This window comes from Lontra canadensis, unplaced genomic scaffold, assembly GCF_010015895.1.
Source record: "Lontra canadensis isolate GAN:19392208 unplaced genomic scaffold, GSC_riverotter_1.0 scaffold31, whole genome shotgun sequence".
NCBI lineage: Eukaryota > Metazoa > Chordata > Mammalia > Carnivora > Mustelidae > Lontra > Lontra canadensis.
The window spans coordinates 14567375-14582950 of NW_022631025.1; the positions used below are offsets into that span (position 1 = coordinate 14567375).

Below are 15576 nucleotides of genomic sequence, written 5' to 3' on the forward strand. Positions count from 1 at the left end.
AGAAGTAGATGAGCTTGGGTGTCCAGTTATGCAACCTTATTCTTCGCTGCAATTTGCACACTTGCGGTTAATTCCTTATGTAGCATTATATATAAATGGTATTACTAAATTAAATCATGACAGTGACTGGCTTTCTGTGGTGGCTAACAAACATGGACTTTGGGGTCAGGCTGTCTGAATTCTAACTCTGGCTCCTCCACTTGATACTTGTGTGACCTTGGGCACATTACGTAATACTTCTGTGCCTCAGTTTCCTCCTCTGTAACATAAAGATAACACTATCACCCATCTCAAGGAGGTAATAGAGAGAGAGCATTTAATATCATGCCTGACCTAGAGCAAGCTCTGAGTTGCGGTAACAGCCACAGAAATAGGAGTAGTAGCACTAGTCACTGATCCTAGCGCTAGGCGTACTCGAAGCACTGGGAGTAGCAGCATCCCCTGCTAGACTGAAAGGCCTATGTCTGTGGTTTGGTCCTCAGGGCCCACGTTTGGGTCTGGAACACAGGAGGCCCTCAGATATGTTTGTTGACAGACTGATGACTTTTGGAGAAATTATGAGGCCTTCTGAAATATCATATACATTGTTAGTGATATAATAATAGTATTTGCTAATAGTCTGGGTTATAGTCTAAGAGTTGTAGTGCTTGGGGCGCCTGGGTGGCTCAGCGGGTTAAAGCCTCTGCCTTCGGCTCAGGTCAGGATCTCAGAGTCCTAGGATCGAGCCCCGCATCAGGTTCTCTGCTCGGTGGGGAGCCTGCTTTCCCCTCTCTCTCTGCCTGCCTCTCTGCCTACTTGTGATCGCTGTCTGTCAAATAGATAAACAAAATCCTTAAAAAAAAAAAAGAGTTGTAGTGCTGGAGTGTAGTTCTATACTCTGACCTCAAACAGACCTTAGTTCAAGTCCTGATTCTGCACCTGACTTTGGGAAACTTATGTGCCCCCCATCATCTTAGTTTCCTCACCTGTAAATGGGAATTGTCATGAGGATTAAATAAGATAATATATATAAAGTGTTATGCATACTGAATTACACACTCTAAGGCTCTTTCCGCGATTTGCTGTCAGGCTGAGTGAGCTCTCTGACCCATCCAGCTTGTCCCTCACAAGGCACCCAGGGGTACTTTGTGAGTATGTTACTGCTTGTTAGGAGCTATTTGTATTTTCTCATTGGAAAGTTTCCTAATCTGAGCAATTTGCTTAATTCAAAGGAAATTTTCAGAGCCCACTGAATGGCAGGTGGAAAGGGGGAATGATGAAGACATCTTCAACCAAATACTAGAAAACCCTGAAATTTCTAGCCAAATTGAGTTCTTGTAAAATGGACTTTAATACACACTGAACTTCTATAATTTAACTAACCTTATGTTGCCTTTAAAAAGTGACCCCGATCTTGAATTGAGACCATGATAGTCTGTGCATGTGAATGAATGGCTTTCCATGGTGGGAGGCAGTGTCTAGGCAACAGGCAACCCATCATGGTCTTCTCATTAATTCTCATTGTAAGAAGTCGCTTAGCTCTAAAAATGTTTTAGGAGAACACAAAAGTTACACATACTCTAGTTACCAAGAAAAGAAAATTTCAGATTTATAGCAAATAAATGTAGAGAAGACATAGTCATAAACATTCTAATTTAAGTCGGGTAGCTGATACTAAATGGACATAGATCATAAAGTGCTGGTGACTGGTCTGATTAGTCCATTAACTGCTCTGGAGAGACAGGCTTCAGATAACAAACAGGTGCTTTCATGGAATTTGAAATCGTTTTTCACATAAAGCATGTTTTTCTCAAGGTTGGATTTTCCTAAATTCCTTGACAGCTGGAAGCCAAATGCATTCACGTTAAACTGTTTACATCACAGGGATTCCAGTGGATAAACTACACTTCATTTATTAATGTACATCAAATAGAAGAGGCCCTAACTCCTACGTTTAACCAAAGAGGTTTCTCATCATTTCTAATGCCCAGAACGTTACTGAGATATTCTGTGCGTGTGCGTGTGCGTGCGCGCCTGTGTGTGTGATGTGAGATGATGGTCGATTTTTTGTTTTGACGGTGTACCATTATTGTTTGTTTTCTGTTTCGTTTAGCAAAATGGGACGTGGATGACTACTAGAGTGGCTCAGATTTTGATAGTTCAGAAACTGACCATAGACATCCGTATTCACTTTCCCAGGAACCCTCAATCTCCTGCTTCCTGCTGGATTTCCTGGAAACTAAATGGTGGGAATGTAGAACTTCAGGAATGACAAGATGAGAGCTTGCTTTCTTACTAGAGAAAATAAAATTCCCAGAGAAGGGTTTATTAGAAAGGCAGACTCTCAAGTCCTTCCCAGACCCCCTGAACCAGGATCTGCACTCTCAAAATATTTGTATGTACATTAAGGCTTAGGAAGTCCTGCCCTGGGAGGTCCCCCATACTGCTAGCTACCTCCAACCCCCAGGTTTTTTTGGAATATCCTCATGACATCGCTGTACAATTTGTAGAACTGGAGAAAAAGAAACAGCCAATGGCCTCGAGAAAACGTGATTCTGTCACCACTCACTGCTGGGCCAGTTTTCTAGGAATGGGTGATTTAAGGGCTGGTGAACGTGTAGAAAATGAAGGACCTCAAAGGGGAAGGCAGATAATGCCAGTATGTCATACGAGAATCCAGACCCCAAGCTGGCTAGTGGTCGTCAATATCATGTCTCCAAACCTGCAGGAGGTACTGTGGGCCTGTCAAAGATGCTCCAAAAGCCACGATTCAGGGGCGAAGGGAGATAGGGCACTAGGGAACGCCAGCAGTGACAGGCCTGTGAAGAGTGTGCTGAACCTTAGGAAGGGCTTCCTTGTGTCTCTAGACTGTTTCTTGAGCTGATGAGGTCACAACAGTTCAAGGGCCCGCCCAGATTCGTACAGTTGCCTCAGTATAGCCCTTCATCCGTCTGTAACTCAACTGCCTGGCAATGTCATTTCCCCAGATGGCACATCAGAAATTTAGTTTCATTTGATTTTACAAATATTGGTTGATCGCATGTGTCAGGCACCGTACTCACGACTCAGTTTTTTTAATTAAAAAAAAAATTGCAAGTAACCAAAATAGGCAACAAATTCATTGCTTAAGCTCATGTAGCTCATTCTTCCATGTAGAATCAGGATGGGCCAATTCTGAGTCTATTTTTATTTAACCAGTTTAGGCTACTTTACACACAATTCCTGCAAACTCGGTTATCTGGTTTTCAAGTCCTCCATAGAATACGTAAATGGCGCAGATGGAGAGGAAGATGCTGTTCCTCTAGGAAAATGCACCAATTCAGCCAGAAGGGCCATAGATTGTCCCTAAATAAAGAGGCGGAGATCTGCAAATAGAAGACCAGAGCTCAGAAGGCACAGCCATCTGAAGCCATCTTTGTGTAGAGACCAACATTTCCACGTACCTCACTAGATCTGGGCCATGATGTGCTACATCAGTGCACTGGATCCTTAAAAGGGAGTTGAACCTTTACCAAAAAAAAAAAAAAAAAAAAAATTGAGTCATGTTCAGACTACTAGTTTAAAGAAAAATAAAACTTATGTAACATATTTTAGAAGGCTCTTCATGAAAAGAGGCTCCAGTACGAAAATCATGATGCTTGAAAGAGCAGCTGCTCATTTTAGGGGAATTTGCAAAGGCTCAAGCTAGAAAATTCTGGGTATGTGAGGCTTTAGCGTGTTTTTAAAGGGAGAAAACTTACTTGGCATGACATCAACAAATTGAAATTAGGAACACTCTCTTAGATGGACCCTAATTTATTCTACATGCCTTTTTCATGAATGAAGCTTTTTTACCAGCTGTACATTTATGAACATGGCATAGCATTTGCCCATGACACATGTGAGGACTCAGAGCTGTCAGCACAACCCTTCTCATATTTCAAACCCCATTTCCAGGTTCTTGAGGATCATTTCAGTTCAACTTCAAAGAAAAGAACCACGACTCTTATTTGCCTGCTCCTTAGGAAATATGCAGAAATAGGGATATCTGATATGTACAATTTGTACATAACTTGTTGATATAGTTTCCTTAACACAAATATATATTTTATATTATCACACATATATATATGAGAGAGAGAGAGATGGGAATATGCCAGGAAAAAGTTCATAAAAAATACACTCAAAACAGTGGTTTTTAGTGGTTTTTCTCTGGGAAATAAGATTAATTGTGTTTACTTTCTTCTTTATATCTCTGCGTTTTGTGAAGTTTTATAAAGAACACACACACATACACATGCAGTCATACCTTTCTATATATAAATTACCAGTATTTCCATTTGGAAGGAAAGGGAGAAAGAAAGGGAGGGAAAGAAGAAAGGAAGGAAGGAAAGAAGGGAGGGAGAAAAGATGGAAAAGAGGACTGGAAGAATGAGCAAGTCAGTTCTTTGATCTCCTGAATGCCACTGAGTCAGCTTTTTCATTCTGAACTATCCTGTCCTTTTTTTTTTTTTTTAAAGATTTTATTTTGTTTCACTTGACAGAGATCACAAGTAGGCAGAGAGGCAGGCAGAGAGAGAGGGAGGAGGAAGCAGGCTCCCTGCTGAGCAGAGAGCCCGATGCGGGGCTCGATCCCAGGACCCTGGATTCATGACCTGAGCCGAAGGCAGAGGCTTTAACCCACTGAGCCACCCAGGCGCCCCTCCTGTCCTTGTTATTGTATGGGGCTTCCCTGTCATTGCCACAGATCATTCTGCATACCTAGTCCCCGAGAATGTCCCTTTTGGGTAGATGATAAAAACCAGCCTGAAGTCTCAAGGCCAGACGTGGGTACAGCCAAAGATTGGGGACCCTCCCTCAGTTGAGTCTCTCCCAGCCCCACAAGGCTCTCTGTGATGCGCTCTTTCTGTCCTATATGCAGTCTGGTTATCTTCCTCTTCAGAAACACATCTATGAACCAAAAAAAAACAATCCTTGGCTCAAAATGACAGTCACCCTGTCATGGGTTGATGAATATTAGGACAGGCTGGAGAAAGAGAAGACTTTGGGTACAGGCAGCCTCTTCTTGGGTAGAGTCATTGCTCAGCCAACTAAGCAGGGCATAACTCATCTAAGGAGGTAGTTTTATTTTTTCTCTCCAGCATGCCCTTTCTTTATATGCTGTTTAAGACTAAACAGTATAAAATGAGATTGACATTATGTAATTACTTGCCTTTTACACTGTGCTAACTTAATTTGCTTTTCATTCTCAGGTATTTAAGAGATCATTATTTTCCCATCAGACTTTACTGTCTGCCAATTAAAGTGTTAGATGGATGAGGTAGACCATTGTTCGGGAAGGTTTCAGGTGGATATGGTGAAAACGGCAACTTTGTATCACTTTCCTTTGGTCAAAGACAGAATTATTTTGCCAGCCTATCAGTTTACATGATACTCTCTGTGCATTAGTTGGTGGTGTTTTGGTTCTACTTACAAATAAAAATGGCGTGGCCATCATATGAGTTCTAGCATTTACAACTAGATACACATTAAGTCTCCTGTCTCTGGGAAGAAAACGCAGATGGGGATCGGGTTCAGGAGCTGGAGTTGTTCTGAGGTCACTCTGAGTCCCTTGGCTGCACCTGTGTTACGAAGCACGTTGAGATGAAACCCAAAGGTGCGGGGAGCTGTGCTGTCCCTCTGTTTCGCCTGGTCCACTTCATCAGAAACCACATCCTGGTTCCACGGGACCCACTTCAGTCACATGATCAAACAGGACTCATGTCCAGGGAATCATGGGATCTAAGTTGGCTTAAGAAAGGTGTGTTGGGGCACTTGGGTGGCTCAGTGGGTTAAGCCTCTGCCTTCAGCTCAGGTCATGATCTCAGGATCCTGAGATCGAGCCCCACATCGGGCTCTCTGCTCAGCAGGGAGCCTGCTTCTCCCTCTCTCTCTCTCTGCCTGCCTCTCTGCCTACTTGTAATCTCTCTCTCTCTCTCTGTCAAATAAATAAATAAATAAGATCTTTAAAAAAAGAAAGGTGTGATGAGGGGCACCTGGGTGGCTCAGTGGGTTAAAGCCTCTGCCTTCAGCTCAGGTCATGATCCCAGGGTCCTGGGATCGAGCCCCGCACCGGGCTTTCTGCTCAGCAGGGAGCCTGCTTCCTCCTTTCTCTCTCTGCCTGCCTCTGTGCCTACTTGTGATCTCTGTCTGTCAAATAAATAAATAAGCTCTAAAAAACAAACAAAGAAACAAAACCCTTTAAATAAAAAAAAAAAGAGAGAAAAGAAAGAAAGGTGTGATGATTTGAACAAAAACAACAACAAAAAATCCAAGCCACTTTTCTTCTCATCCTCTCTCATTTTAGGTAATAAGAGCCATAATACCAAGGATTTTTCATCTTAGTACCTGAAAACACAGTCATTTTCTTTTTCTCTCTGTCATTATGGAAAACGCTTGTGCTTTGGAAGTGTAAGGAGACCATAGTAATTGCTCAAGAACTGCGCAAGGAGAAAGGGTCCAGAATAAAGGTGGGGACATTTGTCAGCTCCAGAAAGCACTTTTCAGAAAAGAGAAGTAACAAATAAGAAAGGTCACTGTAAGCACAGCCAGATTGCCTGGACCATTAAAAAATTAATAGACTGTCAGTTATGATAACTCAGGGGCCAAAGGAAGAGAACAGCTTGTGCAGTCATTAATTACAAAATAAGATTATGGTGTCATGGCCTCCTGGTCAGAATCTGTGGTTCTACTTTGGACCTGGAAAAATAAGCCCCTGGGTCTTGATCAAGCGGAGGGCTACAGTTTATTTTGATTACCATAATCCTGGGTTTAGAACACACACAGGTTGAGTGAATCCACTTCATCTCTCTTCTAAGAGAGTAGCCCTGGAGAAGGCAGGGCTGTTGCCTATCAGATTCTACCTCCGAGTTAACCCTGAGCTCACTCCAGGTTTGGGTCAGTGATCCTGCACAGTTACTGAACCCCATGCCTGTCTGTAAGAGAGGCTCATTAGATAACGACTAGCCACATGTGGCTAACTAAATTTAAATTCAAGCTAAGTAAAATTAAATAGAATTTAAAACCTAATTCCTTATTTGCACTTGCTGCGTCTCAAGTGGTAGTGGCCATGTGGCTGGTGGCTGCCATATTGGACAGTGCTGAAAGTTCTGTTGGACAGAATTGTAGATTAGAAGCTCTTGTTGTCTTGGCACGCCCCCTCCCCACTACCATGGAAAACCTTTAGACCTATTGTAGAGTGTTCAAGCTTGAACATGAATCTGAATCACCTGGAGGTCGTGAAAACACAGATTGCTGGGCCCTACCGCCAGAATTTCTGACACAGTAGGTCTAGGAGGGGTCCCTCAGATTTGCATTTTTAACAAGTTCCCAGGTGATGCAGATGCTGCCATTCACTGGACCACACTTTGAGAACCATGCTCTGTATGTAGCAGGAGTCATACCAGCTTAAGGACAGGGCTACAAATATCAAGCCTCAATTCTGGAACTGAAAAGGAGTGTTTCTGGAGCTGCAGTGTCCCATACAGCAGCCACTGGCCACATGTGGCTCATGAGCACTGGAAATAAGCACCTAAAAATGAAATGTTAATGCTATTTAACTTGGATTAATTATAATTTAAATATTAAAACAGCATAAAATGTTTTTCCATTTATTTTAGCTATCTTGTTTTGGCAGAACTATATTTAACTTAAACCATTAAAAATGTAACATCCAGATTGAGATGTATGTGTAAAGTGCATATCAGATGTCGAAGATTTCATATGGGAAGAGAAGGTAAACTATCCCACTAATAATTTGTATACTGATTACATAAGGAAATGATAATGTTTGGTACCTATTATGTTAAAGAAAACATATTGAAACTAGGTTTACCTGTTTTCTGTTACTTTTTAATGTAGCGACTAAAAAAAATTTAAATTATATATGTGGTTTGCATTATATTTCTGTTGGGCTGTGCTTACCTAGAACTTATTCACTCTCTTGAACTATTAATTGCCTACCAGTTCTTTGTAGTCGTAGGTTGGAGGGGAGGAGTGGTAGGTTGGTGATCTCCAAAGGCCCTATAATACTCTAAAATTCTGCAGTTCCTACAAGATGAACTGCCGGGAGATAATCTTTCTCCCCTGCAAAACACTGGGCTCCCAACTCCAAAAATTCTTTCCATCAGACACAAAAGCCCATGAATTGAAATGCCAGCTATTATTCAATGTCCTCCAAGGTCAAAACTAGGGAATTTACTTCTACCACATGTACATGAAATTTTTTTTTAAGATTTTATTTATTTATTTGACAGAGATCACAAGGAGGCAGAGAGGCAGGCAGAGAGAGAGGAAGGGAAGCAGGCTCCCCGCTGAGCAGAGAGCCCGATTCGGGGCTCGATCCCAGGAACCTGGGAACATGACCTGAGCTGAAGGCAGAGGCTTTAACCCACTGAGCCAGCCAGGAGCCCCATGTACATGAAATTTTTAAAAATGAAATCAATATACCATGTTCATAATAGCCCTATTCAAATAGCCAAAAGGTGGAAGTTACCCTAACATGAATGGGTAAATGAAGTGTGCTATATACACACAATGGAATATTATTCAATCTTTAAAAGGAAGAAAATTCTGACTATGGTTGGATCTTGAAGATATTGTGTTAAATGAAATAGGCTGGTCATAAAAGGACAGATGGTATTTGAGAGGTATAGAGGACCTAGAGAATCAAATTTATAGAGACATACAGAGGGTTGGCTTCCAGAGGACCCCCCCCCCGCCTTTGGGTTGTAAGTACTATAGCTACATCGAGAATTAAGATTCAGTGATATGCCCAGGTCGTAATGGTGGGTTGTGGCAGAGCCAGGATTCTGCACCATCTGGGGTCCTACTAGCTGCCTGGTGATCATCTCTGAGCTAGACCATGCCAAGCAAACTTCAAACATCCCAGAAACCCAAGCTACTTTAGAAACTACTAGTATGGAACTTCCCCATACCCGTTAAAGACTAGGACCAGCCCTAGACAAATTGTGGAGGGGTTGAATTTTTTTCTTTAACAAATATCTGATTTCACTTCTTATCCTGCCATCTCCTGGCTGGTCTCCTGTCATCTCATAAGGTAGCCAACTTTGCCACTGCTTCCTAAAGACTACTTTTCAACTAAACACATCCCTCAGCCCTTGTCCATTAAAACTTACCCATCCTGGGTCTCCTTCACTTGGAGCTTTGCTGAGCTCCTGACCCCTGAACCATTAGTTCACATTCAGAATCACAGTGGCCCGTAGAGGTGGTTTTATTCTTAAAAGTAATTCCTTAGAGATAGCAGTGTCTTCAACAAAGAAATAAGTGATCAAATGGGAAGTTTCAGACACAAGGGAGACCAGAAATGAAGTATTTTCAGACTTTTGGTGGTGTCCTTAGTCAAATTATGGGAATTGTCTATTTATAGGTGAAGGTTGTATTCAGAGTTAATTAAAGTAAATCTCCCTGTTCACCACTGAAATGCTTTGCCCATCTACCCTAAAGTTAGTCAGGATACAGAAACCTTCACAAAGGCCCTCCTGAGGATCCTTGGTGTCCCTGAGATCACTAATGGACCAGGCAGACTGTCACTCATGGTCATTTCAGATCATCTCCTGAACTACGGATGGTCAAAAACCTGTCATATGGGGGCTCCTGGGTGGCTCAGTGGGTTAAAGACTCTGCTTTCGGCTCAGGTCATGATCCTGGGATCCTAGGATCGAGCCCCACATAGGGCTCTCTGCTCAGTGGGGAGCCTGCTTCCTCCTCTCTCTCTGCCTGCCTCTCTGCCTACTTGTGATCTCTGTCAAATAAATAAATAAAATCTAAACAAACAAACAAATAAACAAAAACACCTGTCATTTGGTGCAACATGAACTGAACCAGCTCCAAGATCTCCTGTTGGCTCTGGTGGAGTTTTCTCATTGAGATAGACTCAGATGTTAAGATAGTAAAAGATTCCAAAGATGAATTCCAGAGCTAGAAACATCAATAAATTAAAATCTTCTGTTGAAGTACAATCCTATTGTATAGTGCAGTATCGTATGCATTGCTTATCCAGCAAAGAACTAAAATAGTGCAGACTTTACCAAAATCAGGGGAAACCTAAAGACTATTTCTAGCCAGGCTTAACCAGATTTCCTTTAAAAATTATAATTTTCTTGAAAAAATAAAGTAAAAATAAAATTATCATTTTCTTAGGCTAATGCTTTTAGTAATTTGCATTCCTTAGATACAAAACACATAAGAACAAAAATTTCATGTTAAATAGTACATAGAAGTCATTCTAGGGTAAATATTTACTGTATTATAACCCTGAGATATCGAGAGGCCATTTTTCACCTATTCCATTAGCAATTACTGTTTTGAGATATTAATAATAGTATCAGAAAGAGTATAAAGAGATAGGCATGCTCATAACATGCTCACTGTTTCAAAGAACCTTTAAAATCATTATGTACTTTTTCTTAGCTGGTCCTTTAATGGGAGTCTAAGAGAAGTAAGCAGAAATATGCATTTTATTTTAGGGAAAAAGTCTTAGAAACAACTTAAATACCCACCTATGATAAAATCGAATGAATTAAGGCAAACTATGTGAAGAAGTACTACATATCTACTAAAATTAATGTTTATGTGAGAATTTTTTTAAAAGATTTTATTTATCTATTTGACAGAGAGAGATCACAAGTAGGCAGAGAGGCAGGCAGAGAGAAAGGGGGAAGCAGGTGCACTGCCAAGCAGAGAGCCCGATGCGGGGCTCGATCCCAGGACCCTGAGATCATGACCTGAGCCGAAGGCAGAGGCTTAACCCACTGAGCCACTCAGGCACCCTATCTGAGAATATCTTAACAACTGTTTGGGTTTTATTTTATTTTATTTTATTTTAAAGATTTTATTTATTTATTTGACAGAGAGAGAGCAATCACAAGTAGACAGAGACGCAGGCAGAGAGAGAGGGGGAAGCAGGCTCCCTGCCGAGCAGAGAGCCCAATGCAGGACTCGGTCCCACCACCCTGGGATCATGACCTGAGCTGAGGGCAGAGGCTTAACCCACTGAGCCACGCAGGCGCCCTGTTTGGATTTTATTTTAAATTTTAATTGAATTTAATTTTGCACAGGAATATCTGAGTAATATATACACAATATTTTAATGGTTCAAAAGGTATTCCACTAAATGGCCCTCCACCTCTAACCATCTCCCCAGAAACAAACAGTAATACCGGTTTCTCATTTATCACATCAGAGATATTTTATGCATATACGAGTTCTAACAAGTGTGAATAAAATGTTTATTTTCCCTTGAGGACACTCATGTTAAATTTGTAGCTTTAAAAGAGATTACTTCTCAACTCTAAGTATCTCAATTCTTACTATAAAACTTCCTATGAGATTTCCAAAAGATATTGTAGAAGAAGGACTTAATATCATGTGACATTGCTAGAAATCCTATTTACCCACATCTCTATAGAGACCGGTGATCAAGAGCAAAAACATAAGGAGTTGTATTCCTGCAGGCAATTTCCCTCCGGACTCCCAATAACCTATTATAGTTCGGTGGGAGAATGAGAGTGGATGAGTTTTCTTTCTCAAGCCCAGGTTATGGTCACCGGAAGACTATATGTTTAGTGTAAATGTGCAGTTAACCACCCCCCCAATCTTGGCACAAGCTCTAGTGACAAGGAAGAACCACATTGTCCCCTTAGAAGCAGGACTAGACCTTGAACTTGGCTTCGCTCATGGTCAGCAGTATGCTGGCCACCCAGCACCAAGTACTCCTGCTCCACGTCACGCCGACCAGGGTTTAGTTCCATCATCACAGCACATCTGACTCCCAGCCTGGCCTTCCGTCAGTGCCACCACCCTCCCTGTGCCTACAGGAAACCCCAAAGCCTAGAGAGCAATCCTCCCCACTGTTTTTCCAGGCAGAATAAAATATCTTCCATCGTGGCTTTATGCTGAGACATTGTGCTTTTCCCTCAGATTAAAATCAGAAGATAGAAAACTTGTTCTATAAGCTGTTGGTTGAATTCCCGAGCCCAGCACAAAGAAGCATTCAATAATTTTTCAAAGAGTTGCCTAAATGAATGAATCTTGTATTGTTTCAAAGGATACTGTTTTTAAGAGGCATGCATGATGCCTTTTGGCACTGTATATTATGTTAAATAAAAACAGTGTGGGGGGAAGTTCTGGTGACAAGAAAAGAACCTGTTCTGTTGTGCTTGAGAAAGATTTGTTGCAGCATTTGGTTCAAAGGCCTTAATGATGACAGGATGTACAACGTGGCGACAAGTGTTGGCCCACCCTTTGCAGCTGGCCTTATTAACAGGCTGTTGGGGCCCCAAGCTGTTTCATCTGAACCGAGCCAACCATGCAGAGGGGTAAAAATGGATGATCCCGGAATTACCTAGCACCTTTTGTGTGTGTGTCTGAACAACTCCACTGTTCAGGCAATAATTCCTTTCCCCATATCTGGTTATTTAATACCTTTCCTCCTGCTTTGCCAAGAAATTATTCACGATGTAAATTAGATTCGTTTATAAATGGTGAACATTTTCAGATTTTAAAATGCACATAGAAATGTACATAAAAATGTGCCATATAAAGTATTGTTATTTATGGTAACTATTATTGCTGTTATAATTAGTGTAAGAGTGATAGTGTTTATAATGTTCTCCCAAAATAACAGGCAACTTGTTCACTGCATAACTAGAGAGTGTAGATGAGTACTGGCCTAGGCAGTTAGTATGCATTTGGTAGGAATTTATTGCTGAATTAATCAGTAGGTGTAATTTTTCTTGTCAGGGGATTATAGAGAGTAAGAGCTAGCTTGGGAGGTGAGGTCCCGCCCTCGAAGGGAGGAATGCATGGTCTGTGGGACAGCTCTTCTTGAAGTAGGATGTGCCAAGTCATAAGAGTTTCTCAAGTATCCAACCCTCAAACATACGTGTCCCCAGTGGTGGCCCTCCAGGAGGACCCTCCACCTCCAGCAGTAAGGAAGCTGCAGGTACCCAGCATGCCTTGGGTTGGAGCTCAGCTATGGGGTGGGCAGTTTTCATGCTTAGTAAGGACCACCATATGCTGACCACGTTCTGTCTGCCAAGCATGGACCAATGACCTTACCGCAGGATATCGTTTTATTCTTTCAGCAACCCTATGAGGTAGGAGTCATCACACCAGTTTGGTAGCGGGAGACCTAGATGCAGAGAGGTCGGTCATCCTGACAAAGTATACATCTCCTGGGTGGACTAGGACGTGAGTGCAGGTCAGGACCCACGCTGCCAACCAGCACAATCACACTCAGAGTGTGATCCTCGATTCGCTGGGAGGGCCAACCTCGAGGCCAACCTCTAATTAAATATTACGGGGCCTTCTTATTTTCAGTTCTTGTAATAGGCAAATGACAAGTCCACAGCGCTACATTTTTACGTAAGACTAGTTACTCACTTAGTGGATTACAAGGAGCTGTCAAAATGTTGACACTCAAATTAATTGATTTTAAATTTTAAATAGTTCAATAAAAAAGACTATAGTGCATATAATATATAATAAATATATACAATATAAAAATAAAAATATTAAAATGTGGATATTCAGAAACTAAAATTAACATGTGATTAAGTACTTATAGATGGCTCTAATTTATTATTCTGTAAGAAATTCAGACTAACAGATCACGTTGTAAAGTTGCCACTTTACACATGTAACCACAAAGATGATCAGAAATCCATTGGCAAGTGGGAGAGGGTGGCATGGCCTAGGAGCTCTGAGGTATTGGTCTGGCCTAAGTGTGTTCCAGCTTAATAAGGCTCAGTACCACTGTCCTAACTGGTATACTAACATGGAAAGGGAAAGAGGCGTGTCAGTGCACGTGGGCGGCTATAATGAAGTATCATAGAGTTTGCTGGCCTAGAAACAACAGAAATTTGTTTCTCCAGGTTCTAGAAGCTGCAAGTCTGGGACCAAAGTGCCAGCATGATTGGATTCTGGTGCTGGCCCCTTTCTGGGTTGTAGACTTCTTGAATCCTCACATGGCAGAAAAAGAATGCTAGCTACCTCTCCGGCCTCTTCTGCGAAGGACACTAATCCCATTCACAAGGATTCCACCCTCATGACCTCATGACCCCCTGAAGGCCCCACCTCCTCATACTACCACTATCATATTACCATCATTTTATTTATTTACTTGACAGAGATCACAAGTAGGCAGAGAGGCAGGCGGGGGTGGGGGAAGGGAAGCAGGCTCCCTGCTGAGCTGAAAGCCTGATGCGGGGTTCCATCCCAGGACCCTGAGATCATGACCTGAGCCAAAGGCAGAGGCTTTAACCCACTGAGCCACCCAGGCGCCCCAAGATAGGATCCTTTTTTAAAAAAAAGGTCCCATTGTTATTTTCAGAACAAATGGTCTGGAATCTCAAATAAGGCAGGACGCATTCAGTACTGATGAGAATCACATTGATTCTTTTTTTGAGTAAATGTTTGAATCCTTTCCTGTTTTAAGGTATCCTAACGATTCTGTCTCTTTCATACCCCAAGCAACATAAACTCTTCGGCTAGGCCATTTAGTCTCTTTACAGAAAGTCAGAATAAGCACTTTTCGGAAACATACCTGAGGCAGCTGCTTCTCCAACACATCTCCCATCAACTGCCTTTAGCAAACAAAAGAAAATTTTTAGATTCCGAGCATTAACTATTCTTGGACCCATTAACTGCAAGGGCATTGGTAAATTGGGTTATATTCACCCTATGAGCGTTTTTGTCACAAAGTTGAAGATCTTTATTGTCCTTTATTTATTGAAATGTCCCTGCAGCATTCATGCCCAACTCATCTGAAAAATTCCTTAGCCGTTGGGGGACAGTTTTTAATTTTCAGCCAATAAGATAATAATTCACTGTTCATTCCTAAAGATCACCCAGTCATTATTTGTTAGTAAGTGTGGTGGGAAACAGCAATTATTTCTACTTGGTGGTTTTATCTCAACCCAGGAAAAAAAAAAAATTGCCTAAATAGGTAAGAAAAGAAGTCTTTTAAGTCTTTGATATGACATTTATCACTAAAAATTCCCCAGGCTTTGTTGACCTCCCAAACAGCAATATTTTGATAATGCTCTTCAAGCAGTTTAAAAATAACTGTAATTGACTACTTAATAGTGCTTAAGATAGCTACTTGCACACCTAAAAATATATATATAAATGAAATGGGAGGGCAGGTGCTACAGCATTCACTAAGTGGTATCCCCATGCATTATTTTACCCTTTGTTCTGGCAGAACAGAGTAAGCCTACAAATTGTATACAGTAACCCTTTAATCCTAGGAAGCAAAGGGAAATCTCATCATAAACATGTATTGCTTTGTTTCCCTTTCTTTCTTCAGGGAGACAGGAGTTTAAATCTTCCTTTCACTCCTAAAGTAACATTCGGCAGGAAGTATAGTAAAGGTACTAATGATACTAAGTAAAAATAGTGACAAAAGTGCCGCCCCAGGCTAATATCATGATTAAAATGTAGAAAGAGAAAATAAGTCACAATTCTTTTCTCATTCAGACACACAGTTTGATGACAGGTTATCAAATTTCCTGAGGGCTAGGAGGATCCTAGATCATCTCTAGGACCGAAAGCTCA

The 15576-nt window shown here is 41.5% G+C and overlaps 1 protein-coding gene across 2 annotated transcripts in view; it reads left to right on the top strand.

The window, feature by feature from the left end:
- RORB (RAR related orphan receptor B) overlaps positions 1 to 15576 on the top strand; it is a 183642-nt gene that overhangs the window by 92155 nt on the left and 75911 nt on the right. The gene's annotated exons all lie outside the window — the stretch shown is intronic.